At 42.5% G+C, this 13249-nt stretch overlaps 1 protein-coding gene across 2 annotated transcripts in view; it reads right to left on the bottom strand.

Moving 5' to 3' along the window:
- The window catches only part of ZNF385C (zinc finger protein 385C), a 541366-nt gene that overhangs the window by 82291 nt on the left and 445826 nt on the right, over nucleotides 1-13249 (bottom strand). The window lies entirely within an intron of this gene.

The following is a 13249-nucleotide window of genomic DNA, read 5'->3' as shown; positions in this document are numbered from 1 at the left end:
TGTCATTATATTCTGTAGGTAGAATGAAAAGCCCTGCCATTAAATTAGATGCCAAATCATTTAGTTGTTTTCTGATGCTAAATATACAGTCTGGCTTATTTTCTTAAGAATTAGGACACCGGCATTTGTACCTCCAACAGCTCCAGGGCTGAAAAGTCTAATCCATGATTTATGCTGTTTTCTCCATGAGAAATAAGGTAATTTTATCCGCTTTGACAGAAATGGATTCTTGAAGGAAAAGTGATGTTGAAAGTCAGTGTGATCTGTTGGCGCCTTTTTTCTTTTAACCACTTCAATACCGGGCTTTAAAACCCACCTCCTTCCCGGGCCTATTCTGGCACTTCTTTCCTACATGTACAAATCATCATTCTTTTGCTAGAAAATTACTCAGAACCCCCAAACATTATATATGTTTTTTTAGCAGACACCCTAGGGAATAAAATGGCGGTCATTGCAACTTTTTATCTTGCACCGTATTTGCGCAATAATTTTTCAAACGGCTTTTTTTTGTAAAAAAAATGGTTTCATAAATTAAAAAATAACAAAACAGTAACGTTAGCCCAATTTTTTGGTAAAATATGAAAGATGATGTTACGCCGAGTAACTAGATACCTAACATGTCACGCTTTAAAATTGCGTACACTCATGGAATGGCGTCAAACTTCGTTACTTAAAAATCTCCATAGGCTACACTTTAAAATTTTTACAAGTTGCCAGTTTAGAGTTACAGAGGAGGTCTAGTGCTAGAATTGTTGCACACGCTCTAACGCACGCGGCGACACCTCACATGTGTGGTTTGAACGACGTTTACATACGTGGGCGGGACTTACGCGTGCGTACGCTTCTGAGCGCGAGCTACCGGGGACAGGGGCATTTTAATTTTTTTATTATTATTTTTTATTTTTTATTTTACATATTTCTTTATTTTTTACACTTTTTTTTACACTTTTTTTTTTTTTAATCGCTTTTATTCCTATTACAAGGAATGTAAACATCCCTTGTAATAGGAATGTGTGTGACAGGTCCTCTTTAAGGAGAGATGCGGGGTCAATAAGACCCCACATCTCTCCTCCAGGCTGGAAAGAATGAGATCGTGAAAAAAAATTCACAGATCTCATTCAAACTAGCCGCAATTGCGGTTTGTTTACTTACGGGGACCCGGGCGTGACGTCATCACATCGCGCCCGGGCCTCCGACGGTCATAGAGATGACTGGTGACCATCTGGTCACCAGTCTTCTCTATCGCAAACATCCGGCGGACGGCGATCATCTCTCCGGGCCCCCGGTGGGACGGGAGAGCCCGGAGAAGCACCGGATGGCGGCGGGAGGGGGGGATGTCCCCTCCCGCCGCCTGTAAGAACGATCTAGCGGCGGAACCGCCACTATGATCTTTCTTACGGTGCGCAGGATCGCCGCCGCTAAAAAATGATATCTCAATGATGCCTCCGGGTGCAGGCATCATTGAGATATCCCCCCCGCAAAGCCCATCACGTCATATGACGTCCACCCAGGATAACAGGTCCCCGTTTTGGACGTCATATGACGGCGTGCGGGTGTCAAGTGGTTAAAGGTTACATTGCCAAACACAGCTATCCATATGAGGCCCTAAATCAGTTTCATCACTAGCGATAATTGTACACTATAGGTATTAAAAATAGGCTGTAAACAAGCCATACCTGCTGACACTTCATCGAAGTACCGGTATGTTTTTTTTACCAACTTGGTCCAATGTAACTATGTATTGTATATACCATACCTGTGGGATCTGTCTATAACAGTGATGGCGAACCTTGGCACCCCAGATGTTTTGGAACCACATTTCTCATGATGCTCGTGACCTCTGCAGTGTGGTTGAGCATCATGGGAAATGTAGTTCAAAAACATCTGGGGTGCCAAGGTTCGCCATCACTTGTCTAGAAGCTGGAAATTACTGTAGTAAAAACACCACTACCCAGGTCAGCTGAGTGGCTATCCTGCTGCATTGTGAACACAAGAGATTGGCTATGGTGCCCATGCCGAGTGGCTGACTTTCTGTACTCACAAGCAGCAAGACAGCTGCTCAGGCCAGGACACAGAAGCTAGTGAAGATTAGAGTAGTGGTGTCTACTACAGTGATTTCCAGCTTCAAGAGGGATCCCACAGGTAACATGGACACATGGAATAAAACTATATATAAAAGTTATAATGACTTTATGCAATAACAATGGGAGAAGTTTACTGGAAATCACTTTTTAGCAGATTAGATTAAGACCAATGAAAGGATGTTGTTGTTTGGTTCACCTACGTTACTAGATTGTGTATCGCTCACCCCCGAAGGAGCCGTTGGTTGATTTTGGGATCGGCCTGCTAAGTTACCCTGGCGGTGTCTAGGGGTGCAGTTGTGAGAACAGCGGTAGTGAGCAAATGTCCAGACATCCAAGAAAGAGTTTTCAATGCTTTATTGTCCAGGCCAACCACGGCCAACATCAACATAAATTGGGAAGGTCAAGGTTGATGAAGGAAAAAAAGAGAACCTCGCGGTATCAGGCCTGGATATTGGATGGAGCAGTCAGTACTGCTCTGTTTAGTACCAATTTCTATACCTCGTCGCCACTCTGCTTGGAGTGGGTAAAGTGCCCCCGGACAGACCCCTATAATAGGCCTGGCAGCCGAAGCGTCACTCTGAACTAGCTGGGAGGAACAGGTCTCTTCTACAAACCTGGCTCTAGGGCCTCTGCCACAGGCCAATTTCAATAAAGGAGATAGGTGAATAAAGAAAGCAAATCCTCCCAGTAGACTTTTCCTATATAGGCCCCAGAATGACAGCAATCATACCTGTCAGTGGTCCGGACACCCCATCCCCAGACAGGGATTTTCTCAACAGGTCCAGGAACCCAGTGAAGCACTGGGGTCCCCTTTTTCCTCAGGATGAGGCTCGATGCAGTTTTCAGCTTTGGCCAGGTGGGCCGGGCCGGCGGGGTCCATGGATGCTCGTACCCTGAAGGTGGGTACCGCACTTGGAACGAGGACCCCGCAAAGATTTCTTAACACATGACCCCTGTCACAGATATACTCTCCCCCAGCATGCCCCGCGAGGGAAAAACTCCTCCAATTGGCTGCTGGGGAAAACTCGCTCTGCCAGAACCCCTCTGGCGCCAACTGCCGGCCAGGGGTGGTATTGCACCCCTGGACCACAGACTGACCCAGTGGACATTTCTGGGATGACAGAAGTCCCAAATTTAGACAAACACCGAATGGGAGCAAAGTAACTCTCCCATTCCCCACTAACTTTAGCGTAGCGCCCATGCTGAAAGCAAGGGGGCGCTACAATTGTATATACTGTTGCTGGCCTCCTTAGTAAAAGCAAATGTTCTTTGGACAGGGTCTGAAATTAATAGTATAACTGGAAAACAATAGAAGAGTTTTGGGATTATGGCGTTGCCAATAACGATATTTATCAAAATGTAAAAAATACAGACTTTTATTGATACATAGTTATAACATGATCATTTTAGAAAGAACAAGGTCAGGGGACTTGAAGACCACTAATGTTTTAAGGACAGAGCAATCACCAAATGGACTCCCACCTGTCCACCAGCAATGAAAAACTGGAGAGAGGACAACGCATGACTACAAAAGACATATATGGACCGGGATAATAGAAAAACAATAGGTTAAACCGAGAGCACCTGGACCAGAGACCATTGCTGAAAATCAGTCTGCAGCCGTGGTATAAACGTGTCCAGATAGCCCTCAGGAATCCAGCCTTGGTTGATTTCCAGCCCCAGCTCCAGGGGCATTGGGCAGGTATGGTATACACATACTGTAGTTATAGTTACATTACTCCAAGCTGAACCAATGTAAGTATGTACAGTATAATATAGCCATACCTGGAATTATTCTTTAAAGCAGAGGTTCACACAAAAAGTGAACCTCCACTTTTTGGATCCCTCCCCCCCTCTGGTGTCACATTTGACACCTTTCAGGGGGGAGGGGGGTGCAGATACCTGTCTGAGAAAGGTATTTGTACCACTACCAGCCTGGCACGTCATCCCCCCCGCTGTCTTCTGGGAAACACTGTTCCCAGGAGAGAGCGGGGACCAGTGACGGTGCGCAGCGATTCTCCTGCATGCGCAGTAGGGAATCGGCCAGTGAAGCCGCAAGGCTTCACTTCCTGATTCCCTCACCGAGGATGGCGGCGGAAGCAGCCGAGGACCGAGCGATTGCTCAGCCTCGGCTGCTGACATCGCGGGCACGCTGGACAGGTAAGTGTTCATTTTTTAAAAGTCAGCAGCTGCCATATTTGTCGCTGCTGGCTTTTAAAAAAAAAAATTGGCCGAATCTCCGCTTTAACTAGAAAACTTAGGGCTTAACCCCTATGAAAAAAAGAATACTTGATAATAAGGGATAATAATAAATATATTTTTTAACAAGTTGAGTATGCAGAGCCAAACTTTTTCTTTTTATTAGATAAAGGATAAAACCTCTTTCACACTTTTTTTTTTGCTCCTGTTGTGGAGATTTCTGCTAACATTTATGTGAACCCCAACAAAGAACTCACTTTTGCTCTGTTAAATATACAATTGAAAGCTTTTTTTAATATCTGGTCCATAAGTATGAAAAATATCCATGGAACTTATCAGAAATTCAGAACTGTTTTATCCAGATGAGCCTTATTAGCTCTGCTAGTTCTTACCTTGGACTACAGAAAAATTTGCCTTAAAGTGGTATTGAAGTCACATGTTTAACTAACGGCCTAAATTAATAGATAGATCATTAGCTTCAGCCAATGATGTCACTGGCGAATGTGCAGTACTCTCTGCATTCAGAAATGCAGAGTGCTGTGTTGTGATAGTGACGGCCCTGCCATTCTAACATCTAGCATGAATCTGGAAAGAAGGCAACGTGAAGGTGGAAGTGCTGGGAGCAGTGACAGGGCTCCATTTCAAAGGTAAGTCTATCTTAATGTGCTAGTATGAGGTGACTACCAGCACATCATGGCATAAGGCCGCAGATGGACCATGTACATTTTTTTTTAAGTTTAAAACCACTTTAATGCTGCAGAAATTAGGAGGAATTTAGTAGTTTGGCAAAAGACAACGGGGCAGGGCTGACACTATTACTTGTGATTGTAGTCTAAAAATCCTGCATGTGAGAGCCAACAATAGGAAATCAGGATCCAAGTGCTTTTTGGCAGATCAGATTTTTTTTTCTGTACCTGCAGGGTCTTTATGGTAATAAAACATGGGGAAATGTACATATATTGCAGTGATACACTGCATATGATTTTTTTTACCTTGACATACACTTTAATTTTCAGTCTTACCTATCAGTGCCCATCACTGCCACCTATCAGTGCCCATCACTACCACCTATTAGTGCCAATTCTCAGTGCCCACCAGTGCCACCTATCAATGCCATTCAGCGCCACCTCTCAGTGCCCACCAATGCCACCTCTCAGTAACCACCAATGCCGCCTATCAGTGGCCACCAGTGCCGCCTACCACGGCCCACCAGTGCCACCTTATCAGTGCCCATCAGTGCAGCCCTTCAGTGCCCATTAGTGAATGTCTCCCCTCTGTCTGTTATAAGAACTGAAAAACTGCAGATTCTGTGGGTGGGTCTGTTGGCTGGAGCTCGTGGGTGGAGTCGTGATGTCGGTAGACTCCCGCCCACTTCTACACTCCCCTTGTCAACATGCATTTTCTCCTATGTATTTCTTACACTGAATTCTGCTCACTAACATTCAGTCAAAATCCAGAAAAGTAACCACATGACTTCAGAAAAGGAGTGGGGAGTGGGGGTGGGAATTAAAAAAATAATGCCTGTCTCCAGGCTAGTGCATGAGATATGTAAATAACCTGTCACTCACAGCAAGTGGGCGGAACGGACTACGATTTTTCTCTGTAAGTCTGTTTTATTTCACTGAACAGTAAAAGAGGATTGGTCAGAGCTGGATTAACTCTGTGTGGCAAGACTGGGCACAGATGATAGGAAATCTAATACTGTACATTGTGACATCAAAAAATAAATAAATACATTTTGGCTTTACATCCACAATGGTCGGGTGGCAATGCAGTTTTATGCTGTTTTCTTACAGATGTCTGTGAGTTCCTTATTATTTTAATAAACCTTGCTTTTTGTGGAGATGCTGGACCATGGTTTTGGGGTTTATTTTTCTTTGAGCAATACAAGCATCTCCCGGGATCTTGGTGGTGATATGTTGGATCCAGTAGTGTCTGAGGGAGTCTTGCAGTGGAGAGATAGATCATTTCTGTGACGCTTATGAGGAGTGTATCTGCTGCTTTAAACTTTTCTAATCTGGAGGATAATTTTATGTGGTAAACAGCCATTTCTTGTGGTGGTGGTGGCACACTGCGGTGGGATTGGAGTTGATGGTCCAGAGCACTGGTCGACTCTGGAATTTGAAAATGTCTAATGGTCTTTTTCAGGGCTCTAGTCCTGCGGGAACGCGTGGGAACGGAGTTCCTGCACTTTTTTCACAGCAGGAACGCAGTTCCCTTTGCAGGACTAGAGCAGCCAAGCCACCCGAGCCAATCCTTCACTAAGCGGCGATGCCCAGCTCGAGTCACTGTCGGGGGCAGGCGAACCTTAGTAATCCTTTGTTACTGCCCACTTCCTGTATATGGATTCATCGGGTAGTGTGCGGGTATTCCGTCACTTCCTCGATGCCGCAATGTCTCCTGGGAGCTTTTGTCATTGATCCCAGGAGACATTCCAGAGGTCTGCCACGAGTTATTGCGGGATTTAGAAAGAACTTGCTTAAAAAAACACGCAGTTTAGTAATTGTGCATTTGAGAGTATCATTTTTTTTTTTTTGGGTAGGGGAGTGGATCTTGGGTGGGAGTTCCCACACTTTTTTCCCCAGGACTTGACCCCTGGTCTTTTTGCACAGAATTCACAAACAAATGTCATTTGATGCACATGGCACTTTTTCTTTATGTATATATGCACTATAGCACTTTTTTGTGTTTTATTTAGTGATGCACAAGAGTACTTTGTGTGTACTATGAATTATCTTTCTATATGAATTTGAAAAATGTATGAATTTGTTGCACTAAGGAACTCTGTACATTTAAAGAGACACTTTCACAACACTAATGCCGCGTACAGACAATCGGACATTCCGACAACAAAACTGTGGATTTTTTTTCCCAATGGAAGTTGGCTCAAACCTGTCTTGCATACACACGGTCACAAATGTCAGAAATTCCGAACGTCAAGAACGCGGTGACTTACAAGACATGCAATGAGCCAAGAAAAATTAAGTTCAATAGCCAGTGCGGCTCTTCTGCTTGATGAATTTTGTGCATCGGAATTGTGTACACACAAGTTTTGTTGTCGGAAAATTTGAGAACCAGCTCTCAAATTTTTGTTGTCGGAAATTCCGACAGCAAATGTCCGATGGAGCATACACGCGGTCGGATTTTCCGACAACAAGCTCACATCAAACATTTGTTGTTGGAAATTCCAACCATGTGTATGCGGCATAAGTAGACGGCCAACTGTTTTGCATGTCTACAGAAAAAAAAAACATAAGGTTTCCAACCAGGCTGTGCTGTCTGGAAGATATGTGTAAGCATCAGGATTGGGTTGGCAGAAAGACAAATCCTTTGTTGGGTAAGAGAGATGTAAAGTGGGGAAAATAATTATTTGATCCCCGGCAGATTTTGTAAGTTTGCCCACTTACAAAGAAATAAAGGGTCTATTATCTTAATCATAGGTGTATTTTAAATGATACAGACAGAATATCAACCAAAAAAACTGAAAAAACACATGATACAAATGTTATAAATTGAGTTGCAATTCAGTGAGTAAAATAAGTATTTGATCCACAAGCAAAACATGACTTAGTAATTGGTGGAGAAACCCTTGTTGGTAAGCACAGAGGTAAGACATTTCTTGTAGTTGGTGATCAGGTTTGCACACATCTCAGGGGGGATTTTTGTGCACTCTTCTTTACCGATCTCTAAATCCTTAAGGTTTATTGGCTGTTGCTTGGCAACTCGAAGCTTCAGCTCCCTCCAAAATATTTCTATAGAATTAAGGTCTGGGGACTGGCTAGGCCACTCCATAACCTTAATGTGCTTAATGCGCACTATAAATCCAAATCCATTCTTGAGCCACTCCTTTGTTGCCTTGGTGGTAAGTTTTGGGTTATTGTCAAGCTGGAAGACCCATCCACGACCCATCTTTAGTGTTCTGGCTGAGGGAAGAAGGTTCTCATCCATTAGCCCCTCAATGTGGCAAAGTCGGGCTGTACCTTTAGCAGAGAAACAGCCCCAAAGCATAATGTTTCCACCTCCGTGCTTGACTGTAGGGATGGTGTTCTTAAGGTCATAGTCAGCATTTTTCTTCCTCCAAACACTGCGAGCTGAGCAAATTTTTGGTCGCATCTGACAGCACTTTCTCCCAAACCTTCTTAGATGTTCATTGGCAAACCCTTCATTGGACACCCTTCATTTATGGTAAGTACTGTCTCTGATGATTTTTTTTTTTAAGATATATTTATTGAGTTTTTCAAAAAGAACAATAAAAAAAAAGCAAAAAAGCAAAAACAGAAAAGGGTCAGGTGATTTTTTTATTATTATTTGTTTCACAAAATTTCAGCTTTAAATAGAGTAATTCGTTTTGAATACACTTATGTGTAACAGTACTTTATTATATCCAATAGGTTGAGAATGGAAGAGTAGTTAGATGTTTGTATTCACATGAATATTGCCTTGACAAAATATCTCTGTTGAAGAGAAGATATATTGTTTTTATTCAGCGTAATCAGAGCAAAGTAACAGCCAGCTTTATTTAGAAAGTCGTGCCACGACATATTAATATAATAAACAATGACCGCATATCAGGCCAAAGGTTTTCTTATAATGCAACAGTTGCAATACCCTTAGAATTACAGTATAAAATACAATGGCCTAATGATTAAATACTGTGGTTGGAGATGTGGAGACCATGTAATTTATAAAGATAAAAGTAAAACATTTTCTACTGTAAATAGGAAACCCAGGGCGAGGCAACTCAAAACAGAAAAAAAAGGGGTTAGTTCAAACTCTCAGAGCTCCTAGGGATTACGTTGTGCTTTCCTGTACCACTGTGTACAGTATAACAGAGGAAAGACATCAATTGTTGAGTTTTACTTCTCTCTCTGTTTTCTTCAATAACGTCTCTCTACCTTCTAAAGAAAGGTTTAGTGAATGTGAACTTTTGCATTTCAGTATCCAATTTTGGAGAAATAGTTGTTTTAGGTCTCTCTTAACATCCTGTAGGCTCATAGGACAGAATGAGATCTAGTCGCGCATAATACACCACCTGGCGCTTGTAGACAAAAGTGAACCATTAGCCGGTTTGCCTTGCACAGAGGACATTGAAGGCTGGAGATTAAAGAGTGCAAGCAGAGGATCTTGAGGCAGGATCCCATCAAGAAGATGTCCTGTGTAGCTTAGGATCTGATTCCAAAAGTTGGCAATCCTAGCAAATGTCTGGAGGCAGTAGGGCAATGAAGGTTACATTTTGGGCAGCAAAAGAAGTTTGCCCCAGAAAGCTTAGAACTGGCTTGTGCAAAGAAGGGGTTGCAAGCCCTGTGGAGAATTTTAAATTGCGACTCTTGATAAGTTTTATTTTTGGATACTTTTCTGATTTTATTATATCCTTGTGAAAGCTTATCCACTAGAACAGGAGAAAGAAAGCCTTTGGTCCATTCCTTGACACTGGTTTCCTTCAGAGGTTTATTGTAAGGCGTTTGCAGATATTGGTATAAGGCAGAAATTGAGTCGTTTTAGTATTCAAAAGGTCATCATGAAATTGAGGTAAAAAACACGTTGGGGTCTATAGCATTGACCTTTCTGAACTTAGTAATTTGAAGTGCAGCTGGGAAAGTTTGTATAAGGATTTGAATGCAAGGATACAACAAGTCTTTCAAAAGGCTATAATGGTGTCTCTAAAGACAATGGGTTTGATTTACTAAACTTGGAGAGTGCAAAATCTGCTGCAGCTCTGCTTCCAGCTTTTTTTTTCCGTCAACGCTTTATTGAACAAGCTGAAGTTAAAGCTGATTGGTTATCATGCACAGGTGAACCAGGATTTAGCTTACTCCTTCGTTAGGCCCCTTTCAGACTGGGGCGGGAGCCGCTATACCGTCGGATTTGCCGCGGGATTCGACCGCTAGCGGGGCAGTATTAACCCCCGCTAGCGGTTGATAAAGAGTTAATACCGCCCGCAATGCGCCTCGGTTCCCATTGTTTTAAATGGGAAGGAGCGGTGAAGGAGCTCCAAAGATGCTGCTGACAGGAGATTTTTTGTCTCCCGCCAGCACTTCGCCTCAGTGTGAAAGCCCTCGTGTTTTTACATTGAGTATGCAGTGCAGGAGTTTTTCAGGCGGTATAGCAGCATTATTTTTAGCGCTGTACCGCCTGAAAAACTCCTCAGTGTGAAAGGGGTCTTATTGTGCAGAAGGAAGGGGAGAGCTGTAAGCTTATTGTGAAAAACAGCTGTCAGTTTTTATGGTAGATGTGAAAAAAAGTACTTGGAGTCCTTAGCCAACCAGTCCAGAGCATGCCTAAGTAAATAGAAAATGTGTCATGGTTTGGTTGAGGCAATTAACACCTAACATTTCAACAGAATTAGAATAGTCTGCAAAAGATACAGTAATTTAGCAAAACTTAATCTGATAGAATGATTTCAACTCTGGCAGTACCTGGATCATTAGCCCGGGTTTCGATATATGTATTTATGTATCTATGGTTCATTTGTATACCTTGTACATTTTAATGCTATTTCTACATAATCAATTTTTGTACTTAATAAAATTGGCACTAAGTTGCTTTTTATTCATTAAATTTCTCTAATTTTCCTGGCCTTAAAGTCCAAGGGGGCGGCACCCTCTATGCACATGTTGCATGTTTTATTTATTCATATTTTAGGATGTTGGCAGTCTTACAAACCCAATCCCCACAAATTTTCCTTTTCTTTTTGTGAACTGCACGAAACTGAACTTCATATTCTAGATGAGGTCTTACTAATGATTTGTACAGGGGCAAAATTATATATTTCTCTCTGGGGTCTATACCTCTCTTAATACAAGAAAGGACTTTGCTCGCTTTGGAAACCACAGCTTGGCATTGCATGCTAATATTAAGCTTATGATCTACCACAGTGTTTCTCAACTCCAGTCCCCAGGGCACCCCAACAGGTCAAGTTTTCAGGCTTTCCATTATTTTGCACATGTGATTTGATCAGTTTCACTGCCTTAGTAATTACCACAGCCATTTCATCTGAGGAAAATCCTGAAAACATGACCTGTTGGGGCGCCTTAAGGACTGGAGTTGAGAAACACTGATCTACCAAAACCCCCAGATCCTTCTCCACCATTAATTCCCCCAGTTGTACTCCCCCTAGTATGTATGATACATGCATATTCTTAGCCCCCAAGTGCATAACTTTACATTTATCAACATTAAGCCTAATTTGCCACATAGTTGCCCAATTAAATAGTGAGTGCATTGAGTTCAGCTTGTAAGTTGGATACATCATGTAAGGACATTATTCCACTGCATAGCTTAGTGTCATCTGCACTGAATAGTTTTTTTAATCCCAGACCCTATATCATTAATAAATTAATTATTAATTAAAAATATTAAATATTAAAACGTAAGGGTCCCAACACTGAACCTTGGGGTATACTACTAATAACCTTAGACCATTCAGAGTAAGAATCATTAACCACTACTTTCTGAATTCTGTCTTTTAGCCAGTTTTCTATCCAATTACAAACTGATCTTCCAAAACCTGTAGACTTTACCTTATACATTAATTGTGTGTGCGGGGCTGTGTTAAACACGTTTGCAAAATCAATGTATACCACAACCCATCTGTCCAAGCTTTTACTTACCAAATCTTCCAACTCACCTAATTGCTTGACAGACTTCTGTCATTGGTGAGAATAGGTTTATTGAGGTAAGTTTAACTAAGGTCCTCCAGGACCCTTATTCATTGTATTGCTTTTCTCTGATCTCTCTCCAGTTCCAGCACATTCTTCCTGAGCACTGGTGACTAGAACTGGTTGAAATACTCCACATGTGGCTGCACCAGAGTTTTAAAAAGAGGCAGGATTATAGTTTTATCTCTGGCATTTATTCCCTTTTTAATGCATGCTATAGTCAGCCTGCTGCAGCTTGGCATTGCATACCATTGCTGAGTCTGTCATCTACTAGACCCCCAAATCTTTCTCCATCCTGGATTCCCCCAGAGGTTCTCCCCCTAGCGAGTTACCGTACTTGCTTCATATTTTAGCCCCTAAGTGCATTACTTTACATTCTCCAAACATTAAACCTCATTTACCATGTATTTTCCCACCTCTTTTTTTTATTCAGGTCCTATTGTAAAGTTTCCATATCCCGCTCTGAAGTTAGTGCCCTACTTAATTTTGTATCATTTGCAAATACCTGAGATTGAGCTAATTATACCAACCTCTCAGGGGAGACCTAATCACTGTAGGTGAGCAGTGAAACAAGACCAGAGACCTGGATAATTCATGTGGTGCTTCAGAAACAGGAGCAACAATGGGATGGTGCTTGCTCTAGGCCAGGGATCTCCAAACTTTTCAAACAAAGGGCCGGTTTATTATTTGTCAGCCTTTAGGAGAGCTGGATTGTTGCCAGCGAGGGGCAGAAAATGTCCTGAGCCCAGCATCAATAAGAATATGGCCTCAAGATTGGTGGTCAGTAGGAGGAATAGTAGTGCCCCTATTAGTAAGAGGAATAGTATCCCATAATTGGTAAGGTATCAGTGGAAGAAATTATGCCTCCTTGTCAGTGTCAGTGGAAGGAATAATGCCCCAAGGGCCAGATAAAGGCTAACACAGGGCCACATCTGGCCCTCGGGCCGCAGTTTGAAGACCCCTGCTCTAGGCTGAACAATCAGGGAAAGTGTGAAGAGCACACTCACGGAACACTCTACCTAAATAATCACACAAGTGCACAGGTCCCTCAGTTATAACCTTTACTGCCCCGACAGCAGCGGGGGAAGGAATGTCTGGAAAAAAGTGAAACTGTACAACATTGAGGTAGCTCCCAATGCTTCAGCTCAGCTGGCCTTATTCACAAAGTAAGTCTTTAGAGACAAGATCACACTATATGCTGTACAATGGCTCTAGCTCCAGAAAACGCTAACACAAACACAAACTAACACAAAGGTATAGAAAGTGCCATAATACAGAGCCCAGTGCCTGAAAGTTACATTCCAGGCT

This window comes from Rana temporaria, chromosome 12 (genome assembly GCF_905171775.1).
Source record: "Rana temporaria chromosome 12, aRanTem1.1, whole genome shotgun sequence".
NCBI lineage: Eukaryota > Metazoa > Chordata > Amphibia > Anura > Ranidae > Rana > Rana temporaria.
This window is presented reverse-complemented; position numbering and strand designations above follow the sequence as displayed.